The following is a 16,683-nucleotide window of genomic DNA, read 5'->3' as shown; positions in this document are numbered from 1 at the left end:
CCTCCTTTATTTCTCCTTTCATGCAACAAGGAGTTTAGGTTTATTGAGTAATACCATTATAGTATTCCCAAAGCACTCACATTCATCTTTAATTTCTCCTTTGTGCTCTGCTTCCCCTATCTGTTAATTGCTCATTTCCCCTAATCTTTGACTTTTAAAGTCATATTCTTCAGAGATCTCTGGGTTTTGTATTTGTAAGTGAAATATTGCTTTCCCTTTCCTTTATGTCCTTTCCAGTATACTTTACAATAATGTTCTTTTTGTATAGACACAGAAAGACAGTTAATGCTATGATCTTGTTACTTGAGAGTTAATTGATTCAGAACAATATTTACTCCCAAGCATATTTACTCAACGTAAGTCTCAGTTTCCCTTAGTTCTTAGCACCCCGAAAAGAGGGTCCTGATGAAGGGATTGGATGGACCCAGGGGAAGCTGCAAGCTACCCTGGCATTGAAAAGAAACAGGCCACGCACCATAAAACTTATAATAAATTAAGAGCATAGTAATGGACAGAGTTTGTCATGACTCAAAAAGAAGTAGTTGGATAAGGACCCTGCTGGGGATAGGAAGTATTAATGTGGCCTGAGCACTGTAGTCTGGGATATATAGCAAGATTTCCCCATTTAAGTTTAACATAGCTCTTACTGCATCTATACAAAATGACTAGAAAATCAATAAGAAGTAAATTTGTCACTGTCTTTGTCATCCCGTTGCTCATCGATTTGTTTGAGCAGGCACCAGTAACATCTCTCATTGAGAGACTTATTGTTACTGTTTTTGGCATGACCAATACGCATGGGTAGCTTGCCAGGCTCTGCTGAGCGGGCTCCATACTCTCAGTAGCTTGCCAGGCTCTCCGAGAGGGGCGGAGGAATCGAACTCGGGTTGGTCGCGTGAAAGGCGAAAGCCCAACCTCTGTGCTATCACTCCAGTCCACAAGAAGTAAATTTAAGAAAACTATTTAAATGGATATAAACTAAGAAAAGGAGAAATATACCTTTAGATGAAATTCTGCCCTTGAGCATCTGTTGCAGGGTGAGATTCTGTCCTAGAAGAGCTTCCCTGGAAGGAAGGACTTTTCATATGTCCATTTTGCTACCACATCTGTGTAATTGCTACCCCCAACCTTTGATGTTTTTGCTCTTAACTAATGCTGGGAGATGGGAGTGGGGGACAGGGTGAAACTGGATGCAGAGAGTGAAACTGCATGGGGGTGTGTGAGACTAGCATGGGAGGAATGTGAGTCTGGAATGGAGAAAGAGTTGGAATAAGTGGCTACTGACCACCAACCAGCTTGGCCCCATCCCCTTCTTTTGGCCACCCAGGGTGGGGAATTAGCTCTTGAACACAGAATGCATGCAGTACGTGCCCACACTTTTGTGAACACACACTATATGATGATAAATTTGAATCACATTATAAAGAGATAGAAGGAGATCTTAGGAAATAGAAAAGTATTCCATGTGCATATATTGAAGAACCAATATTGTTAAACTGATATCTTACCGAACTAATATACAGATCATAGCTTCAATGCAGTTCTCATGCAATTTTAGACAACATTCATCCAGTGCCTACAAGAGTCAATAATAAAGTTTTTACTAAATCAGGAAAAAAAAAACACAGATAGCCAAAGTCATACTGAAAAATATATTGGGAGGTATTCCATAAACTAATTTGGAATTGTATTTTAAAGATAGATGTAGTGATCAAAAATTCATTGTACTTGAGGCAGAGGAAAGGGACATGAAAAAAGCAATCCCATTCACAATCGTGCCCCAGAAAATCAGGTACCTCGGAATCAGCTTAACCAAGGACGTAAAAGACCTTTACAAAGAAAACTACATAACGCTACTCCATGAAATCAAAGAGGACATGAGGAAATGGAAACATATACCCTGCTCGTGGATAGGGAGAATCAATGTTGTCAAAATGGCAATACTCCCTAAAGCATTATACAGATTCAATGCGATCCCTATAAGTATACCCATGACATTCTTCAAAGAAATGGATCAAGCAATCCTAAAATTCATATGGAATAACAAACGTCCAAGGATAGCTAAAACAATTCTTGGGAAAAAGATGATGGGAGGCATCACCATCCCCAACCTCAAACTTTACTACAAAGCAGTAACAATTAAAACAGCATGGTACTGGAACAAAGGCAGAGCCGTAGACCAATGGAACAGGGTGGAATATCCCTACACACAACCCCAAATGTATGACCATCTAATCTTTGATAAGGGAGCAAGAGATGTGAAGTGGAGCAAGGAAAGCCTCTTTAACAAATGGTGCTGGCACAACTGGACAACCACATGCAAAAAAATGGGTTTAGACCTTGACCTGACACCATGCACAAAAGTCAGATCAAAATGGATTAAAGACCTCAACATTAGACCACAAACCATAAGGTACATTGAAGACAAGGTCGGCGAAACCCTCCACGATATTGAAGATAAAGGTATCTTCAAAGGTGACACGGAACTAAGCAATCTAGTAAAAACAGAGATCAACAAATGGGACTACATTAAACTAAAAAGCTTCTGCACCGCAAGAGATACAGTGACCAGAATACAAAGACTATCCACAGAATGGGAAAGGATATTTACACAATACCCATCAGATAAGGGGTTGATATCAATGGTATATAAAGCACTGGTTGAACTCTACAAGAAGAAAACATCCAACCCCATCAAAAAATGGGGCGAAGAAATGAACAGAAACTTTACCAAGGAAGAAATACGAATGGCCAAAAGGCACATGAAAAAGTGCTCTGCATCACTAATCATCAGAGAGATGCAGATCAAAACAACCATGAGATACCACCTCACACCACAGAGACTAGCACACATCCAAAAGAACAAAAGCAACCGCTGTTGGAGAGGATGTGGGGAGAAAGGGACCCTTCTTCACTGCTGGTGGGAATGCCGACTGGTTCAGCCCTTCTGGAAAACAATTTGGACGACTCTCAAAAAATTAGATATTGAATTCCCATTTGACCCAGCAATACCACTGCTGGGAATATATCCCAGAGAGGCAAAAAAGTACAATCGAAACAACATCTGCACATGTATGTTCATCGCAGCACTGTTTACAATAGCCAGAATCTGGAAAAAACCCGAATGCCCCAGAACGGATGACTGGTTGAGGAAACTTTGGTACATCTATACAATGGAATACTATGCAGCTGTCAGAAAAAAGGAGGTCAAGAATTTTGTAGTCAAGTGGATGGGCATGAAAAGTTTCATGCTGAGTGAAATGAGTCAGAAAGAGAGAGACAGACATAGAAAGATTGCACTCATCTATGGTATATAGAATAACAGAGTGGGAGACTAACACCCAAGAACTGTAGAAATAAGTACCAGGAGGTTGACTCCATGGCTTCGAGGCTGGCCTCACGTTCCGGGGAAAGGTCAACTCAGAGAAGCGATCACCAACTACATTGTAGTCGAAGGCCATGTGGGGGAAGGGAGTTGCGGGCTGAATGAGGGCTAGAGACTGAGCACAGTGGCCACTCAACACCTTTATTGCAAACCACAACAGCTAATTAGAGAGAGAAAACAGAAGGGAATGCCTTGCCACAGTGGCAGGGTGGGGTGGGGGGGAGATGGGATTGGGGAGGGTGGGAGGGACACTGGGTTTACGGGTGGTGGAGAATGGGCACTGGTGAAGGGATGGGTTCCCAAACTTTGTATGAGGGAAGTATAAGCACAAAAGTGTATAAATCTGTAACTGTACCCTCACGGTGATTCTCTAATTAAAAATAAATAAATTAAAAAAAAATAAAAGCAGTTGATTCAAAAAAAAAAATTCATTGTACTGTAATAAAGATAGGTTCTCTGATAAATGGGTCAGAATCAAATATTCAGTGATAAAACCCCAGGCTTATGGATAGTTAATTTTCTATAAGGGAGCTAAGTACATGAAATGGAATAAATACTATCTCCTCAATGAATGGTGATTGAAAACCAATCACCACGTGTAAGAAATTAAAGCTAGATTCATATCAAACACAAAAATCTATTCCAGGGGGTAAAATACCTTGAGATCAGATATAAAATTAAAGAATTTCTGTTGGCAAAAGAAACAAAGGCCACAACTAAAAGACAATTTACAAAGTAAAATATTTGCATACTATATACCTATATAGTTGATATTCAGGATATATAAAATACTCACAAAGATAAATTTAAAATATACAAAGGCTATCAAAAATGGGGAGAAGAAATGAATAGACACCTTTCAGAGGAAAGTAAGCCTATAGTGATTAGGCACATGAAAAAATGCTGAGCATCACTTATCATCAAAGAAATCCAAATAAAGATGGCAATGAGAAACCATATCACACCAGTGAAACTGGGTGAACATATTAAAATAGAGGAACAACCTGTGTTGTCAGGGATGTTTAAAAAGGAACTCTCATCTCCTGACGGTGGGAATGTTGTCTGGTTCAACCTCTGTGGAAAGCATTATCAAGAGTCCTCAGAAAACTTAGATTTGAACTGTCATATGATCCAACAATTCCACTTTTGGGCATATACCCAGGATTTAAAAATTTTTAATTAAAAGGAATGATGCACACTTAGAACAATAGCTAAGGTATGAAATCAACCTAAATGTCCAATGATAGGTCAATGTTTACGAAGATGTGGTATGTATACACAATGGAATACACTGCAGTTGCAAGAAATGATAAAATTATGTAATTTGCTGCAAATTTGTGGGAAATGGATGATATATTGAGTTAAGTAAACAGAAAAAGGAAAACAAACACAGGATGATCTCACTTATGTGGCAAATAGAATAACTGGATAAAGATGTACTGATCACCCTTGACCCCAATGTTTAGAAAAAAGGACAGAGAAGGAAAGAAATCAGTGGGGCAAGAATAATGGTAAGGGAAGTAATGGGTGAACAGGGTTTGGGGATTCAGTTATACCGGTGATGTTGGAGAATGGTATAGCCATATATCCAAAACATTGATTCAACAACACTGAAAACATGAGATTTAAGCTGCGATTAGCAAAACTTTTTAATGTGTTGAACTATTAACTTTAAAAAAAAGAAAATTAGTCGACCATAGATATGGGGATTTGTCTTTGGGTATTTGATTCTAATCTAATGGTCAGAGATTATATCCTAGTCCAGTACCATGCCATTTTGATCATTATACTTTTATAATGTGTTTCAAGTTAGGTAATGATATCTTCCAGTTTCTTATTTCTCGGTATAATATTAAGAGATTTGGGGTGTTTTGTTATTTCATAAACTTAATTTTTTTGTTTTGAAGGTTACACATGGTTGTTCTCAGGGTTTTTTCTGGGCTCTGTGCTCAGGATAGACTCCTGGAAGAGTTCAGAAAACCATATGGGGTATCAGTGGTCAAACCTAAGTGGTTTATGTCCAAGAAAAGTGCTTGTCTGTCTCTCCAGTCCCATACATACTGCATTGTTGACTCTTCAAGACCAAAAAGAATGTCATCTGAATTTGGAATAGAATTATATTGAACATATATAATAATTTAGATAGAATGGTAATTTTTTTTTTTTTTGCTTTTTGGGTCACACCCAGCAATGCTCAGGGGTTACTCCTGGCTCATGCACTCAGGAATCACTCCTGGCAGTGCTCAGGAGACCATATGGGATGCTGGGAATCGAGCCCGGGTCGACCACGTGCAAGGCAAATGCCCTATCCACTGTGCTATCGCTCCAGCCAACTAGAATGGTAATTTTGATAGTATTTTTTCTTCCAAATCATAGAGTATTTTTCTATTTCATAAGTTTGCCTTTTAAGTGACAATGTTTTTGTGTTATGTAGCTAAAACTTCTTTGTTTGATTTCTAATTGCTTAATATTTTTGCACATTGTTTTTAATTGGATAGACTCTGATCACTTTCTTTTCTAATTCATTATTTGCGTACAGGGATGTGACCGATTTTTGTGCTTACTTTGTAGCTGGGTACTTTGCTATTTTGATTTATTATTTCTAAGAGTACTTTTTGTGGATTCTTAGGATCTTCTATGTATATTATTATGTCATATTGAATTCTTTTTAAATTTGGATCCTTTTGATTTATTTTTATTGCCTAGTTAGTACAGTTGTGGTTTCTAATATTATACTGAATAAGTGGGAAGAGTGATCATTCTTGCCTCATACTTAATTTCAGAGAATGCTTTCAGTTTCTCACCATTGGGAATTATTTATATCTGACCATTACTATCTTGAGAAAGATTCCTTTTATCCCTATTTTGTTGAAAGTTTTCTTAAAATCAAGAATAGTTGTTAGATCTTGTCAAAACCTCTCTCTACCTACATCTATTGTTTTGTATCTTTCTTTTTATTGATGCGTTACGCTAACTGCTATGCATATGTGGAACTAACCTTACTTCCTTGGGATGAAGTACACTTGATTGTGGCATATGTCATTTTTGCATAAGTTGTTGAATTTTTTTTAATTCATCTTATGCGAACTAAGACTTTTTGAGAATTTTTGAATTGGTGTTTATGAGGGTGATTGGTTTAAGCTTATTTTCCCTAGTAGCTTCTCTGTTGGGCTGGATCGACAGCACAGTGGGTAGGACATTTGTCTTGCACGAAGCCGACCAGGGTTCAATTCCTCTGCCCCTCTCGGAGAGCCCGACAAGCTACTCAGAGTATCTCACCTGCATGGCAGAACCTGGTAAGCTACCCGTGGTGTATTCAATATGCCAAAAACAGTAACAACAAGTCTCAAAAATGGAGACATTACTGGTGCCCGCTAGAGCAAATTCATGAGCAATGGGATGACAGTGACAGTGACAGTACAGTGACAATTTCTCTTTCTGTTTTTGTTATTCATGTGACGTTAGCTTCATGGATGCTGTTAGAAAAGTTTATTCTTTCTTCAGTATTTTGGTAGAAATTAAGGAGAAAAGGCAGTGGGCCTTGTCTGAAGTTTTGATAAAAAATTCACTATTGAGCCTATCTGTATGAAAGCTTTTGTTCTTGGAGAGATTATTAATTACTGTTTCAGGTTCTTTGCTTGTGATTGGCCTGTACAGAATTTTTCCTTTCTCTCCATTTAGTTTTGGAAGCTTACATGATTTTAAGAATTTATTTCTTCTAGGTTCTTTGCTTCACAGCACCAAGTTCTAACTGCAATCTCTCATACTGAATTTCTTTTGCTATATCTCCTCTTATATCTCTCTCCATTTATTTGAATATTTCCTCTTCTTTTCCTTATGAGTTTAGTGAAAGGTTTGTCTCTCTTGTTCATTCTTTCAAAGAACCCACTCATAATTTTATTGACTCTTTGCATTTCTTTCTTCATTCCTATTATTATTCATTTCTGTTTTTATTTATTATTTCATTCTTTTTGCTACTTTTTTGATTCACATGCTATTTCTTCTCTAGGTTTTAGTAATGTGTGTTTTGGTTGTTAGTTTGAATTTTTTTCCTCTTTACTAATGCAAGTCTGTGTTGCTATGAATACCCTCCTTAGTACATCTTTTATTTAGTTCCTTAGATGCCGATGTCTTATTTCTTCATTACCTTTAGGTTTATGAAAACTTTTTGTTCTTTGTTGATTTCTTCTTTGATCCAGTTGTTAGTTAACAACGTTTTGTTCAGCTTTTGTCTGTTAGAGCTTTTGGTTTTTACCCTCTATCTGTGATTAATTTCTTCCTTCATGGCATCCTGGTCTGAGACCATGCTTTCAATGATTTCTATATTTGTAAATTTAAGTGTATTTGATTTATGCCCTCATATATAAAATACCCAAGAGAATTTTCCATGTGCACTAGAGAAGAAAGTGTATTTGGCTTTTGGAAGAAAGAGGGCTTTGGATTTGCCCATTAATCCAAGTTTGTCTAACTTTTCCTTTAAGGCTTTTATATCTTTACTGATATTCTGTCTAGTGATGAAAGTGGAATGTTGAAGTCTTCCACTAATATTGTGTTTTCTTCAATGTGTTTCTTTAGATTTATCCATACATATCTTGTAAATTTTGCTGAACCTCCATTTTGGGTCGTATATGTTAGTAGTTATTACTTCATGACCTATTGTTCCCTTAACCAATCAACAGGTATACATTTCTGTCTCAAACTACTTTCTTTAGATTGAATGCTATTTCGTTTAAGTTTGGCATCTTGATTTTTATTTTGTCTGCCATTGACTTGTGATTGTTCACCATCCTTACATTCTGGGCCTTTTGATTATCATACTTTTATTAAGCTAAATCATATTTCCTGTAAGCCACAAATAGATTTTGTTTACTCATACATCCAGCCACTCTATGACTTTTGATAGTAGAGTATAACTTAATAGCATTTAAAGCAATTATTGATATAAAAGAATGTCATTAAGTTTGTGTGTGGGGGGTGATATTAGTTTTTTTTCACTTGACCATTAGTTTTTTTATTGGAAGCCTTTCGGAAAATTTTGAGTGTTGGTTTGGTTGTATCAAATGTCACTTGCTATTGTTTATCTGAAAAGTTTTTCCTCTAAACCTGTGTGATAAATTTGCAGGATGGTGAATGAAAGTTATTTTTTTTAAATACTCTGAATATATTGTTTCATTTTCTTCTTGCTTGTTTGGTATCACGGGAAACGTCTTGTGATTCTTATGTTGTTTCCCTTGTATTTGACATTGTTCTCTCTTTTGATGCTTCAAGTAGTTTGCATGTTTGGGTTTTACTCTTTTTATTACTATTTATCTTGATATTGTTCTGTTTGAGTCTACCCTTTTTGGTTCTGTTTCAGCCTCTTCTGAGTCTGTGCCGAAGCCTCCTTCCAGAGACTAAGGACCTGTTCAAATATATATAAATCATATCATATACACACATATGTGATATATATACATATATGACATATAACTCACATATAAAGTTATTATATATATATCAGTCATTACTTATTTACATATCCCTTTTCCTCTTCTTCTGGTGGTCCTATAATTCAGAGATTATTCCTCTTGATGTTATACATTAAGTATCTTTCATTCTTTTATTTCTCTTCTCTTTTGTCACTTTATTATTGCTGTTGGCTTCTATTTAAGCTCCCTGATATTCTCCGATATGATTCTCAACATTCAAAATTTTGTTGAAAGGCTTAATACTATATTCTTTAGCAATTGTAATTCCATTTGTATGGACTATTTTATACATGGAATCAGTAATTCTCTGAATTGATTGACTTTCTCTTTCAGTGATTGTTTAATTTCCATTGCCATTGCATGGGGCCTTGATTTGAAGTTCCCTTTGATGACTCTTGAGAATTTTGCTGAGCAAGAGGTCTTGCCTGGATTTCTGTCTCTGTCAGTATAGACAAATTCCTTTATTCTTCCAGTGTCCTTAGAGTTTTGTGGGTTCTGACAGATGAGCTTTATATTCCAATTGTTTTCTTACTTTTCTGATCCATAATTTTACTTATTAGGGACTGCTGCTTATGATGTTATTTATTACCCTGTAATATTACTTCAGCGGGACATATTGGTGTATGTTTAGATCTCCCATTTAATTTATGAAGGCTTATTAGAGATTTTTCTGGGGCAGAATTAAGATCTTGTAGTTTCCTACCAGCACATAGAATCTGTGGGGTGAGTGGAGTAAAGAGTTCCTGGGAATATGTTAGTATCCTGTGGTTCTAGGTGAAGATAAGCAAGGAAGGAAAAGAAAAGGTGCAGTCCCGTGCAGATGAGAGTTTCAAAAGTCTAAAGTCTGGTGAGAGAGATTATTGTAGGGTTGACTGCCACAGATAGGGCAGAATCTAAGGTCCTGATGACACACTTGATCACTTGATTGGATTAAAAGGTGCCTTTAGCTGCTATGGCTCCCTATTGGTGGTTACAGGGCCTTAGATACTGCACAAGGCAACACAGAGGATGGTCTCCAAAGTCTGTAAGCTGGGGGGTGTGTATCTCATGGTTTACTGTGATGGAAAGGGCAGGATCCAATGTCCCTGTGATGTTCCTTATTGTATTCAGAGATGTTCTTTCTTCACATGACTCTCTCCTCCCTATGTCAGGTTATGCTGAGTATATTGCAGACACAGGGAAGTGCAAAGTCTGAAGGTTGAAGTGGGGCTCAATTTTATTATTAGTTTGTAATGCTCAGGGGCTTGTGGCTTCGTGCTTTGGGGCTGCTCCCAAACAGTGTTCTTTTTTAAAAATTATTTTATTATTAATTAATTAATTCATTAATGAGTCACCGTGAGGGTACAGTTACAGAGTTTTGTGCTTGTATTACAGTCATATATTACTCGAGTATCCATCTCTCCACCAGTGCCCATTTTCCTCCACCGATGGTCCTAGGGTCCCTGCCACCCTCCCATCCTGTCCCCCCCACCCCACCCCTGTGACAGGGAATTCCTTTTCGTTCTCTTTCTCCTTTTGAGTGTTGTGGTTTGCAATGGAGGTACTGGGTGGCTATAGTCTGCTTTCAACCCATCTCTCCCATCCTGAATGGATCCTCCACCACACTTAGTCAGTTTTCCCTTCTCTATCTGAGCTGCCTTTTCCCCCAGCATGTGAGGCCAGCTTCCAAGCCATGGAGCAAATCTCCAGGTACTTATTGCTACTATTCTTGGGTGTTAGTATCCCATTCCACATATGCCCCCAACAGTGTTCTTGGTGACCTTTTGGTGCCAGATATTTAACCCAGTTGTCCTGCATACAAAGCAGAAGCTCCAGTCTTTGAAGATATCTCTTAAACTCTATTTTATTATGCTTTTCTAGGAATCACATACAACAGTACTTGGGGATCACTAGGACCACATATAGAGTACTCTGAGATCCATGAGGTGCAGAAGATCTCAATCCTGCACATGCTACAGGTGTGCACGACCACTTATGCCCTATCCCTAGCCACTTCACATTGTATTTTATTTCTCATTTTGCAGAGTGGGTGGTGGTGGGCCTAAACCTGGTGGTGTTTGGGGGAAGATTCCAGGCTCTGTGCTCGGGTGTCAATACTGTTGAGGCTGGGTTCAAAAACTAGTCCTTTGCATGCAAAGCATGGACTCAGTCTGTTGAGCGACCTCACCAGCATTCCTTTAATTTTTAAATGGAAATATTATTCTGAAAAGCATGGAGATATAAGCTCATCAAATTTCACACTGCATATAATTATACTTCCTATCACTGGGTGAAGATAGGCAGGGAAGAAAAACAATTCCTAGCCTAATTCTTCAGAAAATGCCAAGGGTGCTAATGACAAAGATTAACCCTCAACACAAGAGGAACACAGCAATTCCAGTGGGGAAGACATAGAAGCACACCAAGTTCAGTGAGGGAAAACAATTATACAGAAGGTTCAACCAGCACCAACTAGCCCAGTAAATTCTTACATAATGACTTTAATGACATCAATGTCAGAATATTTAATGTTTGAAGAAAAATTACATATGTAGTAACAAAGCACATTAGGAATAATCTTCAAATGAAAATGAAGAGTATGTCCTGGGGATAGATGCCCCAAAGTGGAAGGACACAAAAACACTCCCTGCACACAGTTATTCATTGCTGCACTCAATACAATATCTAAGATATGGAAACAACATAGATGTCATCAACATAGATGAATGGTTATGGAGATGTGGTATATATATATATATATATATATAATGAAATACTATGCAGATGCAAGGAAGGATACAATCATGCAATTTGTAGCAACATGAAATCATGTTGAGTGAAGTAAGTCATTAAAAGAAAGACAAACACAGGATGATCTCACTTATCTGTGGAATATAGAAAACTGTCTGAATAAATGTATTGTAGTAAAAAGACGATAATTAGATTATCTGTGATACCAACATTTAGAGAGGAGACACAGGGAAGAAAAAACATCAAGGGGGGGAAGAAGAGAACAGGAAGTAATGGGTTAACAGGCATCAGGGCTTCAGTTATATCAGGGATATGAGTGAAAGATACAGTCAAATATCTAAAGAGCATATTCAAAAGTACTGAAAGCATGAGATATAAGAGGCAACCACTGAAACTTTGAAATGTGACTGTCAAGGTGACAGGTGGGGGTGGGGGGTTGGGTGTAGAGGGAATCTGGGAACACTGGTGGAGGGAAGTTGACACTGGCAGAGGGATTGGTGCTGAATTACTGTATTTCTAAAACACAGCTATCAGTAACTTCATAAATCATGGCTCTTCAATAAAATAAAATGAAATAAAAATTAAAATGAAGAGTATTGTAGGTGATATGGAAAACTCAATAAAAGCTCTGAGCAGCAGAAAAAGAGCAGCTGAGGAAAATGTCAAGTTGCTCCAAGATGAAATGGATAGAGGAAATGACTAGAAAACAAAGGAAAGTAGGGGGAAATAAGTCTTAAAAGAAAGATACAGAATACCAGAAAATCATAGGACAAGTTCAAGAGGAGCAATATAAGAATCATTAGGTTCTATAACGAACAGGCAGGCATATTTGATGAAGAAACAACAGTTAAATAACAGATGAGGGCATCTCAGAATTGAGGGATATAGGCACTGAGATTCAGAGGCCCTAAAGGCCCTAAAGGTCCTAGTAAAATTGATTAAACTAGGAAAATTCTAAGACATATTGTACTCAAAATGACAAAATTTAAAGATAGAGATGACAATGTTAAAAGCAGAAAGATCAAAAAAGGAAGAAAAGAAATTACACAAGACTTATAATAGATCTGTCAAATGAGACTTTACAGGTCAAAAGAAAATAGATATAGTACAAAAATTCAGTGAAATGAACACATTATCAAAAATACTATTCAGCTCTTATTCAGATTTGAAGGAAGAGCAGGAACAAACAAAGGGTAAGGGAACTCATAGCCTGTAACTTATCTTGAAGAAGCATTAGAGGAGCTTCTTTCAAAGACAAGACAGGGGCTGTAGAGATGGTACAGTGGATACAGGTTTTACATGCTGCTGATGGGGGTTCTCCTCTGCACTTCATGTAGTCCCCTGAGCCTGCCAGGAGCAATTGCTGATTACAGTCAGAAGTAAGCCCTGAATGCCTTTACATGTGACCCCCAAACCAAAAAATGTAGCACTGTCGTTCTGTTGTTCATTGATTTGCTCAAGTGGGCACCAGTAATGTCTCCATTGTGAGATTTGTTACTGTTTTTGGCATATCGAATATGCCATGGGTGGGTAGCTTGCCAGGCTCAGTTGTGCAGGCGGAATACTCTTGGTAGTTTGCCGGGCTCTCCGAGAGGGACGGAGGAATCAACCCAGGTCAGCTGTTAGCCTTATCTGCTGTGCTATTGCTCTAACCAAAAAACAAAAACAAAAAAAAAACAAAAAATGGCATTAAAAAATAAAAGGCAAGAACTAGTTAGCAATTGACATTGAGTATGGTATTCACTTATAGTTTTTAAGGTTGCCTTCTACTAGATTAAGAAAGGTTCCTTCTAAGGAAATGTTTTATATATATTTGCAATAGCAAATTAACAGTTCATTTACATTGAATGTTATTTATCTTGTTAGAAGTTTTCCTTCCCATCTGTAGGGATTTTTATTGCAGCCCTTCCTTGGATCAATCACATACAGCACATGTTAACTTCAGCAGCGAGTTGCACTCTTTGGAGTGAGCCACGGTTCGTTTGCCAAATGAACATTTACTGAGCAAGGACAAAGGTGGTTATGTGTCTAGTATTTCATCAACAGAGAAGCCAGGCTAAAATCTAAACAGCTAAACTAAAAACAGCTCCCAAGATTAAAGTGTAAGCCGACATTAGTGTCACAATTTCAAAGAAGTGTCACGGAGTAAGCAGGCTGTGGTGCTAGTCCAGTTCCTCCAGACAGTGCGACCTGTGTTTACATGCATCTCTGTTCCCTGGGAGCATCGTTATGTTCTCCCAGCTAGTCCATGACTGCTTGACCATATCATGGGTCCAGCACAATCTTTTATTTATTAATGCAGACACTTACACAGCTTCTATAATGTAGTATTTTCTAATGAAAAGCCATTATTCCCTTCTTTAGAGTAAGACACTTTTTATAACTCTATAGGCCTATTCTGTAAAAAGTAGATTCCCCATTTTCTAGTAGCTTGGCAGCCACACCCACAAACTGCCCCTATCGCCGTGAAATCCCATCAACAGCCAAGATCCTGAGACTATAAAACAGAGCTCCTGAAAGAGAGCGATGCAGTCTCTTGCCCATGCGCCTGGCTGCCTTCACTGGGGCCCCTAGGAGTGGGGTGGGTTGAGTTTCCCTCCCCGTCCTGAGCAGAGCCCTGGCAGCCTCTGGAACCCAGCCACAGCCATGCTCAAGGGCATTCTCAAAAAAAAAAAAAATGCCACTCCCCACACGTTTGGATGAGCCTCACACGTGAAGGAAATGGCAGAGGAACCCAGGTGTGCAGGAACCGGAGCTGAGATCTCCAAGCCTGCTCTGATCAGGACTAAGCCTCCTCCACTCAGATCCCCCATTGTGGCAGCCACACCCACAAACTGCCCTCAGTGCCGTGTAATCCCAACAAAGGCCAAGATCTAGAGACTATAAAACAATGCTCCCAGAAGCATGTGGCTGCATTTGCAGCCTTGCAACCTCTTATAGCCTAGTTCTCTCACTCAGAGAACCCGGCAAGCTACCGAGAGTATCCTGCCTACAAGGCAGGGCCTGGCAAGCTCTCCGTGGCATATTCGATATGCCAAATATAGTAACAATGATGGGTCTCATTCCCCTTACCCTGAAAGAGCCTCCAGTGCAGCACTGCTGGGAAGAACGAGTAAAAAGGCTGCTAAAACCTCAGGGCTAGGACGAATGGAGACATTATTGGTGCCTGCTTGAGCAAATTGATTATCAACAGGATGACAGCGATACAGTGATACAGTGATACAGTGATAGGCCTATTCAGCTTCTCCTCACAAGCATTTTAAAACTCTCTTCACTATTACTAAATTTTACATTTATATATAGAATTTACTTGTTTCATGTAAATCTTAAAATGTGGTATTTGCAATATTATTTGTGGAATTCATATTATACAACTAATTACTTGAATCAATTAAAAATCTATTTACCTACATAAAAAAGATAAGTCATTTTTGATTTTTTGCTTTTGAATCATACCCAGCTCTTTGTTTAGGGATCACTCCTGACAGGGCTTGAGGGACCATAAGGAGTGCTGGGGATCGAACCCAGGTCAGCCACATACAAGCAAATGCCCTTCCCTCATACTATTTCTTAAGCCTGAAAAGATATAGTTTTTGAAAAAAGTTATTTTACTTTATCATCATTGATTTAGAGTTTTGTGGAGTTCTAGGAGGTTAGTTCTATGCATCACCTCTAAAATTTTAAAAAGAGAGAGATCTATTCCAGATGTGAGATAAAAAATAAATATAGTAAGGAAAACAACATAAGGTCAAAGTCATCGTAACTGAAGAATTTGTTGAAGAACTGAGATTACATAGCGATTTGGAGGCGGAAAGTGTTTTTTGGGTTCTGATAGAGGGAAGTGGACTCTGGTGGTGGATGTGGTGCGGGATGTATCCAAGAAAAACATGACTAACTGTAGTGTAAATCCCAGTGCTCTTTAAAAAAGTTTATTAAAGTGGTTAATAAAAAACTGGTCATACACTAAAAATAGTAAAAAATAGATCAAATAAAAAGTAAAATATTATTCATATATATGGGTCAAATACTTCAACCTGTGCTCTTCAATGGCCAACTATATATCGAAAAGTGAAGAACAAGAGAGAGTATGCACACACAAACTCATGGCATCCATCTGGTGCTGTCAATTACAAAACTTCTGAGACAGTCACCAGTCCTCCCACTGCATCAGAATATAATATTCCCCTTCAATATTTCTCAATAATAATTCAAATGTTGGCTGTGACTCACTGCATTATTCTTGACTTCCTGATAGGAGTGTTCTTGGCCTTGGGAGAATTTCCAGAAGACTGGAATTAGTTGTTTCTACCTGATCCACAGGTATGAGTATTATTGTTTGGTGTGGCCTAACCTTTGAAGATGATTGATACTTGGTAAGGTCCCTCAGAGTAGATTATTCTTTATGGAGACCAAGGAACCCCTGGTTAGTGGTACATCCTCAACTTCTCTACCTATAGGTGTCCCATTTGTGGTGTGATAGGTGACATATAAGATTAAGGGTAAAAAGATGTAGTAGCCTTGAAAATGGAGCCTGTAACCCTCCTATTTACCCACCTCTCCTTATCCACTTCAGTCACCCAGGAAGTCTGAGCAGTGTTGGGATGAGGAGTCTTCTACAAGCATTTTTCATAGTGCAGAAAGCCACTAGCTCCACCAAGCAGTTGCTTAGGTCCCTCCCTCATTATCTTCAAAGGATGGACATTAACCCCACTCTCTGTTTTACTCAGGAGCCATGCCCAGGCTGGAATAAGAAATTTGCTCTTTACAGGAAAAGGAAAAATCAGTCCTGGCATCTGTTCAGGTTTTGCTCTCAGGGTTTTCTGTCACGTAGCACTGTAGCACTGTCATCCCGTTGTTAATCGTTTTGCTGGAGCGGGCACCAGTAACAACTCCATTGTGAGACTTGTTACTGTTTTTGGCATATCAAATACGCCATGGGTAGCTTGCCAGGCTCTGCCAAGTGGGTGGGATATTCTCGGTAGCTTGCTGGGCTCTCCAAAAGGATCGGAGGAATCGAACCCGGGTCGACCGTGTGCAAGGCAAACGCTCTACCTTCTGTGCTGTTGCTCCAATCCTCTGGCTGGCCTCTGGCCAAGGAAG

The sequence above is a fragment of the Sorex araneus genome, chromosome 2 (genome assembly GCF_027595985.1).
Source record: "Sorex araneus isolate mSorAra2 chromosome 2, mSorAra2.pri, whole genome shotgun sequence".
NCBI lineage: Eukaryota > Metazoa > Chordata > Mammalia > Eulipotyphla > Soricidae > Sorex > Sorex araneus.
Note: the sequence above shows the minus strand (reverse complement) of the source record.